This window comes from Macrobrachium nipponense, chromosome 8, assembly GCF_015104395.2.
Source record: "Macrobrachium nipponense isolate FS-2020 chromosome 8, ASM1510439v2, whole genome shotgun sequence".
NCBI lineage: Eukaryota > Metazoa > Arthropoda > Malacostraca > Decapoda > Palaemonidae > Macrobrachium > Macrobrachium nipponense.
The window spans coordinates 24553740-24568134 of NC_087203.1; positions in this window are offsets into that span (position 1 = coordinate 24553740).

Below are 14395 nucleotides of genomic sequence, written 5' to 3' on the forward strand. Positions count from 1 at the left end.
AGGGCAAAGTAAATTCAGACAACATCCAAATACAGGGGAGGGAAGAGAGCCATTTAGACCAGACTTAACCCACATGAATTCGCTGATATTTTGGAATTCAAAAGAGTCCGCTGTACAAACTTTTTTATCCATGGCATTAACAATGAGTGAACCTATCCAGGTCTATGATGACTGTAAAAATATCCATAATTATAAAAAATAAATAGATATCAATACGAATCTCAAAGAAAATTCGATATTACTGGTAGTAAGTTACTAGACAAAGAAGTGGAAAACGGAGCTATTTGTAAGATTGCCAGGCAGCATAAGAGTCAAAGAGAATATTAATCATGATTCTATGTGCCCTAACAAAAGTTTCATATTCAATTTTCTCGTGCGCATCCTCTGAGGTTAATTTTTTAAAAACTTTTATTAATAGGTAGGAGATGCAACAACGAAAAAAAAAACCCCTATGTAACTAATTTCTAAATAAACTTTGGGTTTTTCAAGAAAATGTGACATTTTCCCATGAATGTTTACTTGAATTGTAATAGGCTAATGTTGCAAGTAAATATTTCATATATACATATCTTGATACTTCTAAATGTCTATGAGGTTCAGAAAAAAAAATTAATTCATTTTGTTGTTATAGAAATTCTATTTGCTTATATTGTTCATTAATTTTTAATAAAAAGATTACAAGTCCTTAACTAATTGCATTACACACGGATAAGAATATGTTATGTGGCCTGTCATGTGACCTATGAACCACATGTGAAGTTCATGAACTAAGCATTTCCTTTCTCCAGTCAATCTGCTTTTGCAAGCAGAGACGACACACAGATGAAGCCTGTGTAAGCAGATTATTGAGGTTAAAAGGAACAAATGCTGATACGGCAATGATGACGTCGTCACTTGGCAGGAGATTGCTCTCAGCCAGCTAAGAGTTACGTTACTTGCTGTAAGAGATACGACTTTAGGATAAATTTTTTGTTTTTAATACTCGACCCACATGAGAAGAATGTCTGAAAAAAAACAAACAACAGTACCAAAATTGAACAATATATTAGTTTCATGTTGGCATTATGTTAATAAATATTCCTTATTCAAACTATATGAAAAAGGTTTCCATACAAATTCATATATATTATTAGCCCTGTATAAGATTCATATGGATTATTCCATAGATAACATTTTCACTTCTAGGACTTCCTGTCTTTAAAATCTCTTTTATTTGTTTTATTTTATTTATTTATTTTATTTATTATTAGTTTATTTATTATTTATTTATTTACAATTTTTTTTTTCATTGACTACGAATATAAATCACCGGACAGACAATATGTCAGTAGGTTTTGATATGTGTTTGAACTTTAGCTTATTTGTCATTACTAAAGCGTTAAGTTAGAGTTCAAATCTTTACGCATATATATTTGGATAATTAATCTATGGTTACGTTTTGCTTATTGATTTTATCGTGATTCCTTTTTTATTATAATTTGTAACCCTTCCGACTTCTTACGGAGTGTATATTGACTCCACTTGTATCCATATTTATTTTATTTTTTTATATTTATTTATTTATATATATATATCTTTGATAAATTAAATGGTTGGCTTGAATATGTGGAAAAGTGTTCTAGCGGGAGCGGCGTACCGTATAAGGCTACTTGCGGCATTAATTCTATAGATACAAGATATAACTGATAAAGGTATTTAAAAACCGCGAGAACCGCTATAATCCAGTTCGGATCCAACATCACGAGTTGTAACTCGTAAGACATTGACACTTCCTATTTAATTATCCGTTATTCTACCCCAAACCGATTGACTCTGGGTGATAAAATATATTATTGGTTTTTCTTAATGGAAAGGAATTCACACACGAGTTTAAGGAGATATTATTGATTTCACCACCCGAGTCACAGATTATTATGTGTTGAATTCCATATTTACTGATTTAGCACTCATAAATATTCGTAACGCACTCAATTGCGGTGTTTGTTTTTAGTGCTATTAATTCTATATAACGTGTCAAGGAACTATTAACACTAAGAAGTGTTTATTCCCTCTGTCAGAACTCGTAATTCTGTTAATAATTCTACGTATATTCTTTCAAGGATTGATTTGGCACAGGATAGGCCCTTAAACTGACAGGTGTCTTAGTGTATCCCTTGTTTTCATGACACGTGTTACAATTAGTTATGTGCTTTTTATATCTGTAAGCATTGTAGGCCAGTAAAATAGAGATTTGGCTTTCTGTGACATAGTAGAGAACCCTGGATGACGGAATGCAACCAGTTTATGACGATTGGTATGAAAGAGATTATTATTACTACCTGGTCGTTAGTCATCTGCTGTGTTCTTCGGGTTTTCCTCGTCACAGACCTACATATAATATTACATTTGATTACATTATTCTGATACACATACCTTAAATGTACTTTTGCTTTAGGGTTTTCTGCTCAAAGTGTTTATTGTTTTTGCTTAGCCACTGACCCTGTTTTCCGTTTCGAGTGTTTATTGTTTGGTGTTTATTGCTGCTGACTCTGTTTCCGTTCGAAGTGTTTATTGTTTTTTGGGTTATGTCCTGTTGACTCTTGCTTTGTTCAGTTTGTAACAGTTCTGCGCTCCAACCCAGATATTCAATGCTCGCGATCTCTTGGGTTAAGGATTTACTTGTTTAGATACGGTTTTAACAATAGGTACGGATGTTTTCTATATCTTTAGTCTAATTAATGGTTCTTTGCTGTATGGTGCGGATTGCGGGATAATGCGTCAGCTATGATAATTGCTTCCCAGGTAGATATCTTATCTTGGCTCCAAAGACCTGATGATCATTTGTCACCGAGTTCCTTTTGGACTGTGATTAAAGCCTTTGAAAAACTCGGTAAAGGACTCATGTTCAGTAAGGACTTTATCAGGATAGCCATAGATTATGAACTTAAGATGTACTAGTGAGTTAAAGATACCTAGCCCTTCCTTGCCTATTACTGCATATTTACTTTCAGAGGGCTTTAGTTTACGTGAATAAAAAGCTATAGGAAAGAACTGTTTATCATATTACTGAAGTAGTATCCCTCTTACCCCTTGGTCTGAGGCGTCTGTTGCAATAAAAAAAAATTCCTTATTTAAATCAGGGATTTTTAAGTTAGGTAAGCTGCATTTTCCGCTTTTAAGATATCGAACGCCTGTTGATGCTTTTCAGACCATAATAAATCTACGCTCTTCTTCGTAAGATCTGTAATGGAGCTGTCATCATTGAAGAGTTACCTATTTACATACGATTGTAATACCCACTACAGCGCAAAAGTGCTGTATCCCCCTTTTACGTTAATAAGTACCGGAAAGTTATGAATAGCCGACACCTACATGGACTACTTTTAAGACCTTGACCAGACACATAAAACCTAGATAAACATGTTCGGTTTTTAAAAAACTCACATTTAGATATTTTACTCTGAGATTATTTGTCTTTGTCTCTGAAGCACTAGCTCTACTTTATGTGAATGTACTTCTAAGGTATTAGAAAAGATTACAAGATCATCCATATAGGCATGTAGGGTATCCCCTAAAAGTCTCCAAACACTATATTGTAATTGGGGTGCAACGTAAGCCGGAGGCATACGTAAAAAATTGATAATGTCCCCTGAGTGTGTTGAAAACGGTGTATGAGGTACAATCACTTAGGTAATGGTATCTGGTAAAAGCTTTTAAAGTTGGTGAAAAAAAAATTTATTCTAACCTAACAGAGATAAGATGTCGTCGGTACATCGCACTGGAAACTATCGGGAGTCGTTTCCTTGTTTAAGCGACAGAAATCTACGCAGATACGCCAAGTCCGATCTTTTATGGCATGACTTTTGAGGGAAAATTATATGGGCTATTTGATTTCCTAATGACTCCTATTACTAACATTTTTCAACTTCGTCATTTATCTCTATTTTGAAATTTACATTGAGAATCTATACGAAGGTACGTAAATAGCTTTATGTTTGTCCTTAGACCGTGTGTGTTAAATTACATCCGTTTTTTTTTTCCCAGAGATCACTCGCTAGTGGAGAAACTTCCTGGTATTCAGGTAGAAGATAAAAAAAAAATTCTGCTGAATCACCTCTGCTTGAATGACTTTACGGATATTACTTCAGATAGATTATCAGAGAGATTCATCCACGACTGGTTGGGCGTGATTAAAAATTAGCACAATAAAAAATGCGATATTTTATAACTTCCGTATCCACGATATGTATACTTTTAGGGCTTTGTTCGCGGAAATCGGTTATATTTCAGAGTGTCGGGAAGGATTAAAATTTCATTTCCCAGCAAAGTCTTTTTTACACGCACTAAGACTTTCGAGGGTGCATGCTTCTCGAGATTTTGCGTGCAAAGTGCGACGCGGTTGTGGGAGAATTCTGTTGGGTCATTTGAACAATGTTACGATTTATGAGACAAATGTATAGTTCCTTTATATAAGTTATTATTTGATTAACTGTCTCATTTTTGTTCAAACGGATTTTAATATGTTTGAGGTTTATAGGATTTCCCTTTGATAAACACGCCTTATTTTGCAGGATGTAAAGATAATATTTTGTATACCCCTAGATGGATCTTACAATTACACTAGATACAGATCAATGTTTTTATAACTATAGAGGTATCTGTAAGCGCTCGCTTATCCGGACTTCTCATTAGGGAAGTTCGAACAACAGACGGTGAGTCCGTAAATACAGGATAATACGTGTACTAATGAAATAAAACAAGATATTCTAATTTTTATTTTTACGGCGCGTACAGTTGGGTTTAAATCCACCAGTATTTATTATATTATGTATTAAAAAGAAACGAAAACCTGCTCTGATTACTTTATACGGTCGTGTGTTTCATAGGAAAAATCCTTTTTAATTCAAAAAGATATCGGTATCGCTTTTCCCCACTCTGCTAGAGTCGCTTATTGTGTGGAATTTGCTTTGCTTTGAAAACTCGGCAGATGTAAAAAACTAACCTTGACCGCTTGACTAGGTGACACAGTCACCGAGTTTGCTGTTTGATTCTGAACGGGCTACTGTCTATTTCTTTTTGTAATAATTAGGATCCTTCTCTTTATTACCATCGGCAACATATTGTGTAGCATTATGTTGCTGGTTACGTATAAAGCAATGAATGACGAACTATTAGGAACTGAGCGATACTAATAAGACAAGTTATCACTACTGCATTCCATATTAACTGTTTGTACTTCATTCTTTGCTAAAATTTGAAATAGTGAGGGATCCTGGTCAGCGCATTTAGCCTGATGAAAGTTTTTTACAGACATGTTATTCCTTTGCAATCCAGCCATATTTTTAAAGTTAGTTGAGTCATTGAGGTTCGATATTTTATATAACTCAAAAAACTCAAGGCTAAAACTGCGATCAGGACTTTGCAAAGGAGCATTTATTGTCATGACCCGAAATAGTGTTACCTCAATTATATAGATTTGTACGGTGTTCCACTTGTTTTTTGTGTGTTTTCTAATCACTACGGTGCTTACGACCCTATCCATGCATCTGTATAAATACAGACGTCCACTGCGTAAACGCATATTCACTGTTTAATATGATTGTTACGTAAGGGATTAATAATCACCCAAAATGATAAAATTAACATAGTATATGATTATGATATTTCAGTAGAACTTCTGGAACAGGACACTCAGAGATAAAAACTCGCAGTAGCGAAATCTCAATGATGTAGATAATTCTGTAAAAAAGTAAGATTAAGAATGTCTCGTAACTTCAGCCACAGGAATAACGAAATTCGACCTGCAAAGGAAACACTCAAAGTTACTCCAATGAATAAAAATTGTACTTAGCTTGCTTTTGTGGGAAGTCACGGTGTTCCGATAACGACACACGGCCTTGGTCCTCCTTCTCTATTTTAGCGGATGACCTGGTTTGGCTTCAGTTTCCCCCGTGCGACGTTGTTTCGATGATTCGAGCCCTTGAAAGATCCGATGCTGCAGACGCGTTCGGTTTGTTTCTTGGAGTGCCGGAAACGCTCACTAACGATGTTTTCTTGAATGATTCTAATGAGAGACGAAGCTTCCGTTGCCGTAGGAAAAGGACACGTCGGTTTTGTTTCTTGAAGTTATTCACTAAACGATGATACTAAGTTGCTTGACGAATCTTGTTGTTTTCTGAAGTCGCTCACTAACGATGATACTAGGTTGCTTGACGAATCTGCTGCTTCCGTCGTCGTTGACTTCTTATGATACATGATTTATTATTCTGGTTTTTTCTTCGTAGGACGTTGTAGAGTTCTTCTGGTCCGCTGGCCACCAAATATTAGGGCTTGTGCCTTGTATGATAAGGCGCCCTATGAGGTAATGTTAGACTAGCGATAATCTATACGCTAAGTCGGTTGGTATTGCACTTCCATCCTCTTCAATGGAGTGTCTGGGGTTGTAGATCACTTACGAAGTCGGTATTATCTTTACGACGATGTGTTAAACTCATGGTTCGGTGAGGTTCTTGTAGAAAACACTAAGTATAAAAATAGATATAATTTCTTCTGAAGTTTTACATGCTGAAGATCAGATATGATTGTACAAGTCTTCTAATAACGATAGCTTGATCGCTTCTGCCAATGATAATGGCTAATCCTATTCCTCTACATGATAAAGCTTAGGTAAAGAGGTACAGGTCTTCTAATGACGATAGCTAACTCTCTTCTGCTTGTCTACCATCTCTGTTACAAGTTTATGAAGGACAGACAGTAGTTCGAACATATGACATACTATCAGATGACATAGTTTCATACGAACACACAATCGAATGAGACACGAAATACAGATCACGTAGGCCGTTTTGAATAATAGGTCGGGGTAGTTGTCTCAAGCAGGGAGCTTGGACTAATGTTTATAACAATTGAATGACTACAGGTGACGGCATGTTATCTTAGCTTACATACTTATTGTATACGTCATCTTTAGCGTCTCTAGTCTGATCACATTCCTGCAAGCAATCTGGTGACCTCTTTAGTTTTAGACTTTTATATATATGGACTAACATTCCATATTTTTATTATGTAAACACTTACACACACATATATATATATATATATATATATATATATATATATATATATATATATATATATATATATATATATATATATATAAGACAGAAAACGTTGGCGAAAGCAGGCCACGCATATGGAAGGGACAGGGTGACAAGGAGATAGCCGGTCATCAGGTGATAGTACATTATTGCCGACGCGTTTTCGTAACACATAGTTACATCATCAAGGCTAAAAGAGAAACAACACAAATTAAAAATACATGAAACATAACTTTGACTTTAAGAGTCTCAATAAATATACAAAAAGCATACATCTAAGTCAGTTTTCTTAAAGAAAATTGACGACTAACTGGACACCTTTCTTTAAGAAAACTGACTTAGATATTCTGAAAAATCTGGCAAAAAATGAAAACTTGATCATTACTAAACCTGATAAGGGTAAGGGCACTGTCATCTTGAACAAAGAAGATTATATTAATAAAATGGAGTCTATTCTGAGGGACGAAAGCAAGTTTCAGAAAATTGGTAAACCTGAATGTAAACATATATTTAAAGTTGAAGACAAAATCAATAGATTTTTAAAAGAACTTGATACTAAGAATGTCATTAGCAAAGACACTTATGAAGATCTATATTGTTCAGGTACATCGTTTGGAGTCCTTTACGGTCTACCTAAAACACATAAAGAAGGAACACCAATGAGACCAATATTGTCATCAATTCATGCTCCGAATTACAAACTAGCTAAATACCTAGTTCCTTTACTAGAACCATTTACTTCTAATCAACATAACCTGAAAAACTCCGAAGAACTCAAATCATATATTTTATGTCAAGACTCTGACTTATATATGACCAGTTACGATGTTGAATCTTTATTTACAAAGTCCCAGTAGAAGAAACAATCGAGGTTATTTTAGATAAATTTTTATGAACCTAATGACACTTATTTTAACTATGATCGTCGCCTTTTTAAGAAATTGTTGCAATTAGCAGTGCTGGACACTGCCTTTATTTTTAATGATCATCTGTATAAACAAGTTGACGGAATGGCAATGGGATCACCTCTCGGTCCCACGTTTTCCAACATTTTCATGTGCTCCCTGGAGGAGGACATGTTGGAAAATTGCCCCCTTGGTTTTTATCCTCTTGTGTATAAAAGGTATGTCGATGACACCTTTGTTCTTTTCAAATCAGCTTTCCATGCTGACCAATTTCTCTCATACATCAATGAATTGCATCCTAATATCAAGTTTACATTAGAGAGAGAGGAAAATGACGATTACCATTTTTGGATGTTTTAGTGTTTTCGCAGTGGTGATAGTTTTAACACTTCCGTTTTTAGAAAAAAGACGTTCTCCGGTCTGGGTTCAAACTTTATAGTGCTTGTTTTATATTTTAATTTAAACTTAATTCAATTTTTACCTTGCTCCATCGAGCTTACATCTAACCTCTTCCTGGGATTTGTATCATAAAGAAATATTGTTCCTAAAAAAGTATTTTTCCGATAAACTGGTTTCCCTCACATGTTTTCTTCAAACATTGCAAGAATTTTCTAAATAAGAAAATTATCGGATTCCCCTTCCATAAGCACTGTTCCACGAAAGAAACTATAGCCTGTATTCCATACATCCAAGACGACAAATTTAGAAGGAATCTCAAGTCTGCAATTGAAAAACACTTTAATATGTTGCAAGTTATATTAATTCCAAAAAATCCCCTTACAATAAGATCACTTTTCAAATTTAAAGACAGACTCTGCCCAATATTGCAATCGTCAGTCGTATATAAATATACTTGCCCCAAATGTGATTTGGGGACTTACGTGGGTTCGACTAAACGATTGCTAAAAGTCAGAGCTGATTCACATAATGGTGTAAGTCATCGTACTGGCTGCAGAATGTCCAATCCAGAATTTTCAAATATCAGAAATCATGCAAAAATTTGTAAAACCACCATCAATTATACTGATTTCGCTGTCTTGGGCCAAACAAAGCCGTTTACACGAACTGCTTATATTAGAGTCGTTGTTTATTAAGCAGTTAGTGCCCAAGTTGAACTCACACACTTCCTATGTACAGTTGTATCTGGGTTGAACCGGCTTTCTTCGCTGCTTCTCCCTTCTCTCCGAATCACTCAGTCTTCAACTTTTAGTTATAGCAGGTGCTTTTTTAAATTGCTTCATTTTATGTATGTTTTTTGTATATTTATTGAGACTTAAAGTCAAAGTTATGTTTTCATGTATTTTTAATTTGTGTTGTTTCTCTTTTAGCCTTGATGATGTAACTATGTGTTACGAAAACGCGTCGGCAATTAATCTCCTTGTCACCCTGTCCTTCCATATATATATATATATATATATATATATATATATATATATATATATATATATATATATATATATATATATATATATATATATATATTATAAAGTCATATCACATTTCCGTGATTCTATACATATATCGAGCTACAATGTCCTTTAACATCTAATTCGCTCTACCTCAGAATTAATATATTTTACATATGCTTAACCAAAGGGGAATTTTTTCTCGATAATAGATTTGCCTGGACCAGGGCGCGAACCTATGGATCCTTTCAAACCCAGGAACGTCAGTGAAGCTTACCTACTCTCGCGGTGGTGTAGTATAAGGTAAAGCTTCACTGACGTTCCTGGGTTTGAAAGGATCCATAGGTTCGCGCCCTGGTCAGGCAAATCTATTATCGAGAAAAGATTACCCCTTCGTTAAGCATATATGAAAATATATTAATTCTGAGGTAGAGCGAATTAGATGATTAAAGGACATTGTAGCTCGATATATATATATATATATTATATATATATATATATATATATATATATATATATATATATATATATATATATATATATATATATAAATACATATGCGTGTATGCGTGCGCTCGCACATTTGTACACATTTGACATTGTAAGTAATTATTATGGTGCTAGTATATATATATATATATATATATATATATATATATATATATATATATATATATATATATATATATATATATATATATATTATATATATATATATATATATATATATATATATATATATATATAATATATATATATATATATATATATTATATATATATATATATATATATATTATATATATATATATATATATAATATATATATATATATATATATATATATATATATATATATGTAAGGCCTAGAGTTTTTGATTAATAATATATTATCCATGCATTCTCTGTGACCTATGGAATGTGGAGAACAGTGTAGAGGTGACGACCTGAGAGTAGCTGATGAATGAGTTTCTGGGGATGGCGTGAGATAAAAATGCTTAGTTCAAGAAGTCCATGCACGACAGTTTTATGAACTCTTCTCAAAGTGCCTTTGTGAAACTGGTTGTAGCCAGTAATATGAGGCGTTATCGAAGTGTGCATTCGTATGTGCGTGTGTGCCTCTTCCCTTTAATACGATCATACCCAAGCCTATGGGAGGGATTTTGATAGAGGGCTTCAAGTCACAGGCAAGATGCCGTGGCATTCGCCGGGGGGAGTTTTTTATTAAGTGTTTAAGTGTCCGGTTGTCTGGACGGATTCTGGTACTTCTGGAATGCGGGGGGAACAAAGAATTCCCAGAGGGGTGTAGACTTGTTTTGGTGACTAGACATTGTACTGTTTTTGAGTTAGTCTGTAAGACTGGATTGCTTGATTGATTGATTTATTTATTCTTGTTAATAAACGTTAACGTTATGATGCAACTCTCTCATTTTCATTACCTGTTAGAATGGAGAGAAAGAGGTGGAGAGAGAGAGAGAGAGAGAGAGAGATTGCCGAGAGAGAGAGAGAGGCTGTGTATGTAATGGGGTGTGTGGGTCTGCCTTCTGTTTCGTGTCCACGCTTACCTTATGAATACTGGGGGAATAATCCCCCCAGTTACAGTGGTGGCAGACGGTTAAGAGGGGATATAAAAGTTTTCTTACTTTTCTATGCCTAGGAACGCCAATGTAGAGATGGGTGGCCAGTTAGAAAATAAAAGGGGTTATGGCTTAGCGATAGTTTTCGAACGACAAAGCTTGGTGGGATTGTGGAAAATCGTTAAACTGTTAGTTTTCAGTTACCTAGTGAGAAAAAATGAGAAAATATCTGTCTGTTAACTGTGCTAAAGGGAGGGAAGGATTTTATTGGACTCAGCATTTTTCCCAGGGAGTCAGCCTAGAAGCAGTGAGCGCACCCAGTATGACTTTTGCTTGTGCAATGGCGAGTGTGTTCCGAGATACCCGTGCGGCGGTCATTGTTAGTATCACTGCGGTGTTTTACGAGAATTTCGAGTTCTTTTTGTTCCCGTTATGGAGTGGTGAGTGTTAAAGAACTATTGTTTATCAAAGGGAGAGGGTTTTTGTTTAAATATTTCAGGGTTATGGGATTGGTTCAAGAGGTCAACAATTTTTCTTGTCTTTGCCCCATAGTGACGTGTTTTCTTTATTTGCACGTGTTTATAATAGACGTATTCGTCTTTGTTTTAACACATAAGAGTGTATTAAGATATATTTATGCATGTGAACTGTGCTTAGATAAGCATATCTGGCTTAGGAGACAAGAGTGGCCACAATTTTACGGGCTCAGCACATTTCTGCAGAGAAGCGCCTTGCATTGCGAGGGTACTAGCATCCCTCGGGGGGATAGCCGCATGGAGGGTACCACTGGCCTCCCTCGAGAGATAGTGCAGGGATGGGTACTAGTGTATACCTTGGGAGGGGGTCCTCAGACACTGTTCAAGGGGAGATGGGGGTACTACTGCTGGTATGCCTCGGGCTGTTCTGCCGCTCGACTGAGGGGTTGTTCTCACGGGGGGAGAAATTTTTTTTTCTCAGTGTGGGTGAACTCCCCTTTTTTCTTTTTTTTTCTTAGTGTTGGGGTATGGATTTGGCCTTGACATTGGATGCTAAGATATCAGCTGATTGATTAGTTGATGAAGTGAAACGCCCGTAGAGTTATTTTTAAAGAAAAGAGATTTTTTTTTCTCTCTTGGACGAAGAGAAAAGGAAATAAAAAGAGATTTTTCTTTTCCGTGAATGCGGGGAAAAGTAGTTAACATGCACGGGATGTGTTATATGTTTCTTTGTGCCTTGAAGGACACAAATATATTGGGGATACACAGATTATTTTTTTTATTGTGTTGGAGAAATTACTTTGAAATGCCGATGATTGGTGTTGTATCTGTGTTTTGTGGAAATGGTGTTGCATCTGGAGACATTGTATACCATAAGATTCAGCAATACTGTTGTATGCTATTTGAATTTCACCCTTACTTGAGATTTTTGGCAAGAGAATTATTGCTATGGAGAGTTATTATTATTATTAGTAATTATTATACTTGAGATGTGTCACGGGAGGTTTGCTTAAGTATAATTATCATTACGGGAGAATTGTTTTACGAGAAAGTTTTGAGATATTTCATGGGAGATTAGTTGATAATTATTACAGATAATTATTCAAGGAGAATTATTACGATGAATTAATGGGAGAAGTCTTGTGTTAATTATTTGTTGAGTTTTTGTAACTTTGGAGAATATTTCAGTGATTCATGGGGGATGAGTTTTGCTGATTCTTGATGAATATGGCTGAATCTTGGTGAATTGTGTGGAATCTTGCTGAATTTTTTAGCTGAATTCCTTGGAGAATGGACAAGCATTAACATTGGTGATATTTTTTGTACTGATACTGGTGATTTGGATGATAGCAATTTTTTTTTTGGTGATTTTGTGATAGTGATACTTCTGATACTGATTTTTTTTATGTACTAATACGTGGGCGTTGTAATGCTAACAAGGGAGGTCAAATCTTTTTTTGAATTTTGGGAGGAACTAACAACACATTAGTTTTTTTTTTTTCTATGTGTTCAGCAGATAATTGCTTGACATCTAGTGAGTTACGGGAGATGGTTAACAGTGCCGTTGATTTTTCTTTTCTCCTTTTTAGGAAATTAGCCATCGCTGACACAAGTTTTTTTTACCAAGGGTGAATTTGAGTTTATTTTTTCTCTCCAGTTAGTGTGAATATTATCTCAGTTCATGACTTAGAGTCATTGTTCGAGAACGTGTTCGCGTTTTAGCTATTTGATGCTATAGAGAAATATATGGGAGAATTTTTTGCACGTTTTGAATGCATTCGTAATGGCACTACATTTTTTCTCTGGATATTTATGTTCCAGAAATTGTGAGTTTTCTTGCACAATACCCTTGTCGTATTTGTGATAACTTTGTGAGAGATAGGAAACTTGGTTAAGTTTTCTAGTGGCTTATGTCGTAGTGCATATGGAGAAGTCTTGGCTAAGACACTTTGTATTTGGAGTTCTGTTATAATGACTTGTGGCACACTGGTGATTTTTTTTAGAATTATCTAGACAGTTTTATTTGCCGAGTTTTGCCCTTTTTTTAGCAGTTACGCTAAACGGAGAGAGTTTTTATAGTTTTTGACTATAACATGGAGTTATTCTCTGGAGAATTGGAGTTATAATTGAGATATACTATTTGGAGTTATAATTGGAGGTATATATTATTTTGGAGTTATATTTTGATATAATATATGGGAGATATAATTTTTGGCCATTTTTGATATTTGCCAATGTGATGAGAGCTATGTTTAGTTCAATTATTTTGCAGCCATCTTTGTTGCAAATGGAGACACATATTTGGAGATTATGGGGCAATATTTTTGAGTGTGTGAGTTAGTTGCCTTGAGTGCACATTTTTTGGAGATATTTTTTTTTGGAGCCTTGTTTTGTTCCACATGGAGTTATTGGGGAAATAGAGGTAAATATTTTGTACTTGCCGAAATAGAGGTGATTATTCTCTATTCCTGGAGTGGTGTCTTTTTTTTTATTGACATGTGGCTATTGGAGAAATAAGAGAATAATATAAGGGGGTTGGTTATTAACCAAGTGGAGGAAATATTTTTATAACCGGAGTGGTGTTATTATTAATATGATGTCTCATAATTATATATGGAGTTGGAATTAATCTTTGGCGGGTAACCCTTTTTTTTGTGGTTATGGGAGTTTTCTTGAGCCAAGAGGAGATTTCTGAGGTTCTCTTTTTTGGTTTCGTGACTATTTAGAGAGAAGTAGCATTACTGCATTACGAGTCCTATGGAGATGTGTGTGCATTTTTTATGTTCACAAGTGTGTTATTCTTGGAGAAATATAATGGGTAAATTCATGTTGAGAGAATAAGTCTTCGAGACAAATTTTTGAACACATTAGTCATATCCTGGAGTTAATTCTGTGAAATGTGTCTGTTAGACCTTTTTTTCTAGAGAATCATGAGTTTCCAAACTTATGTGTCTGA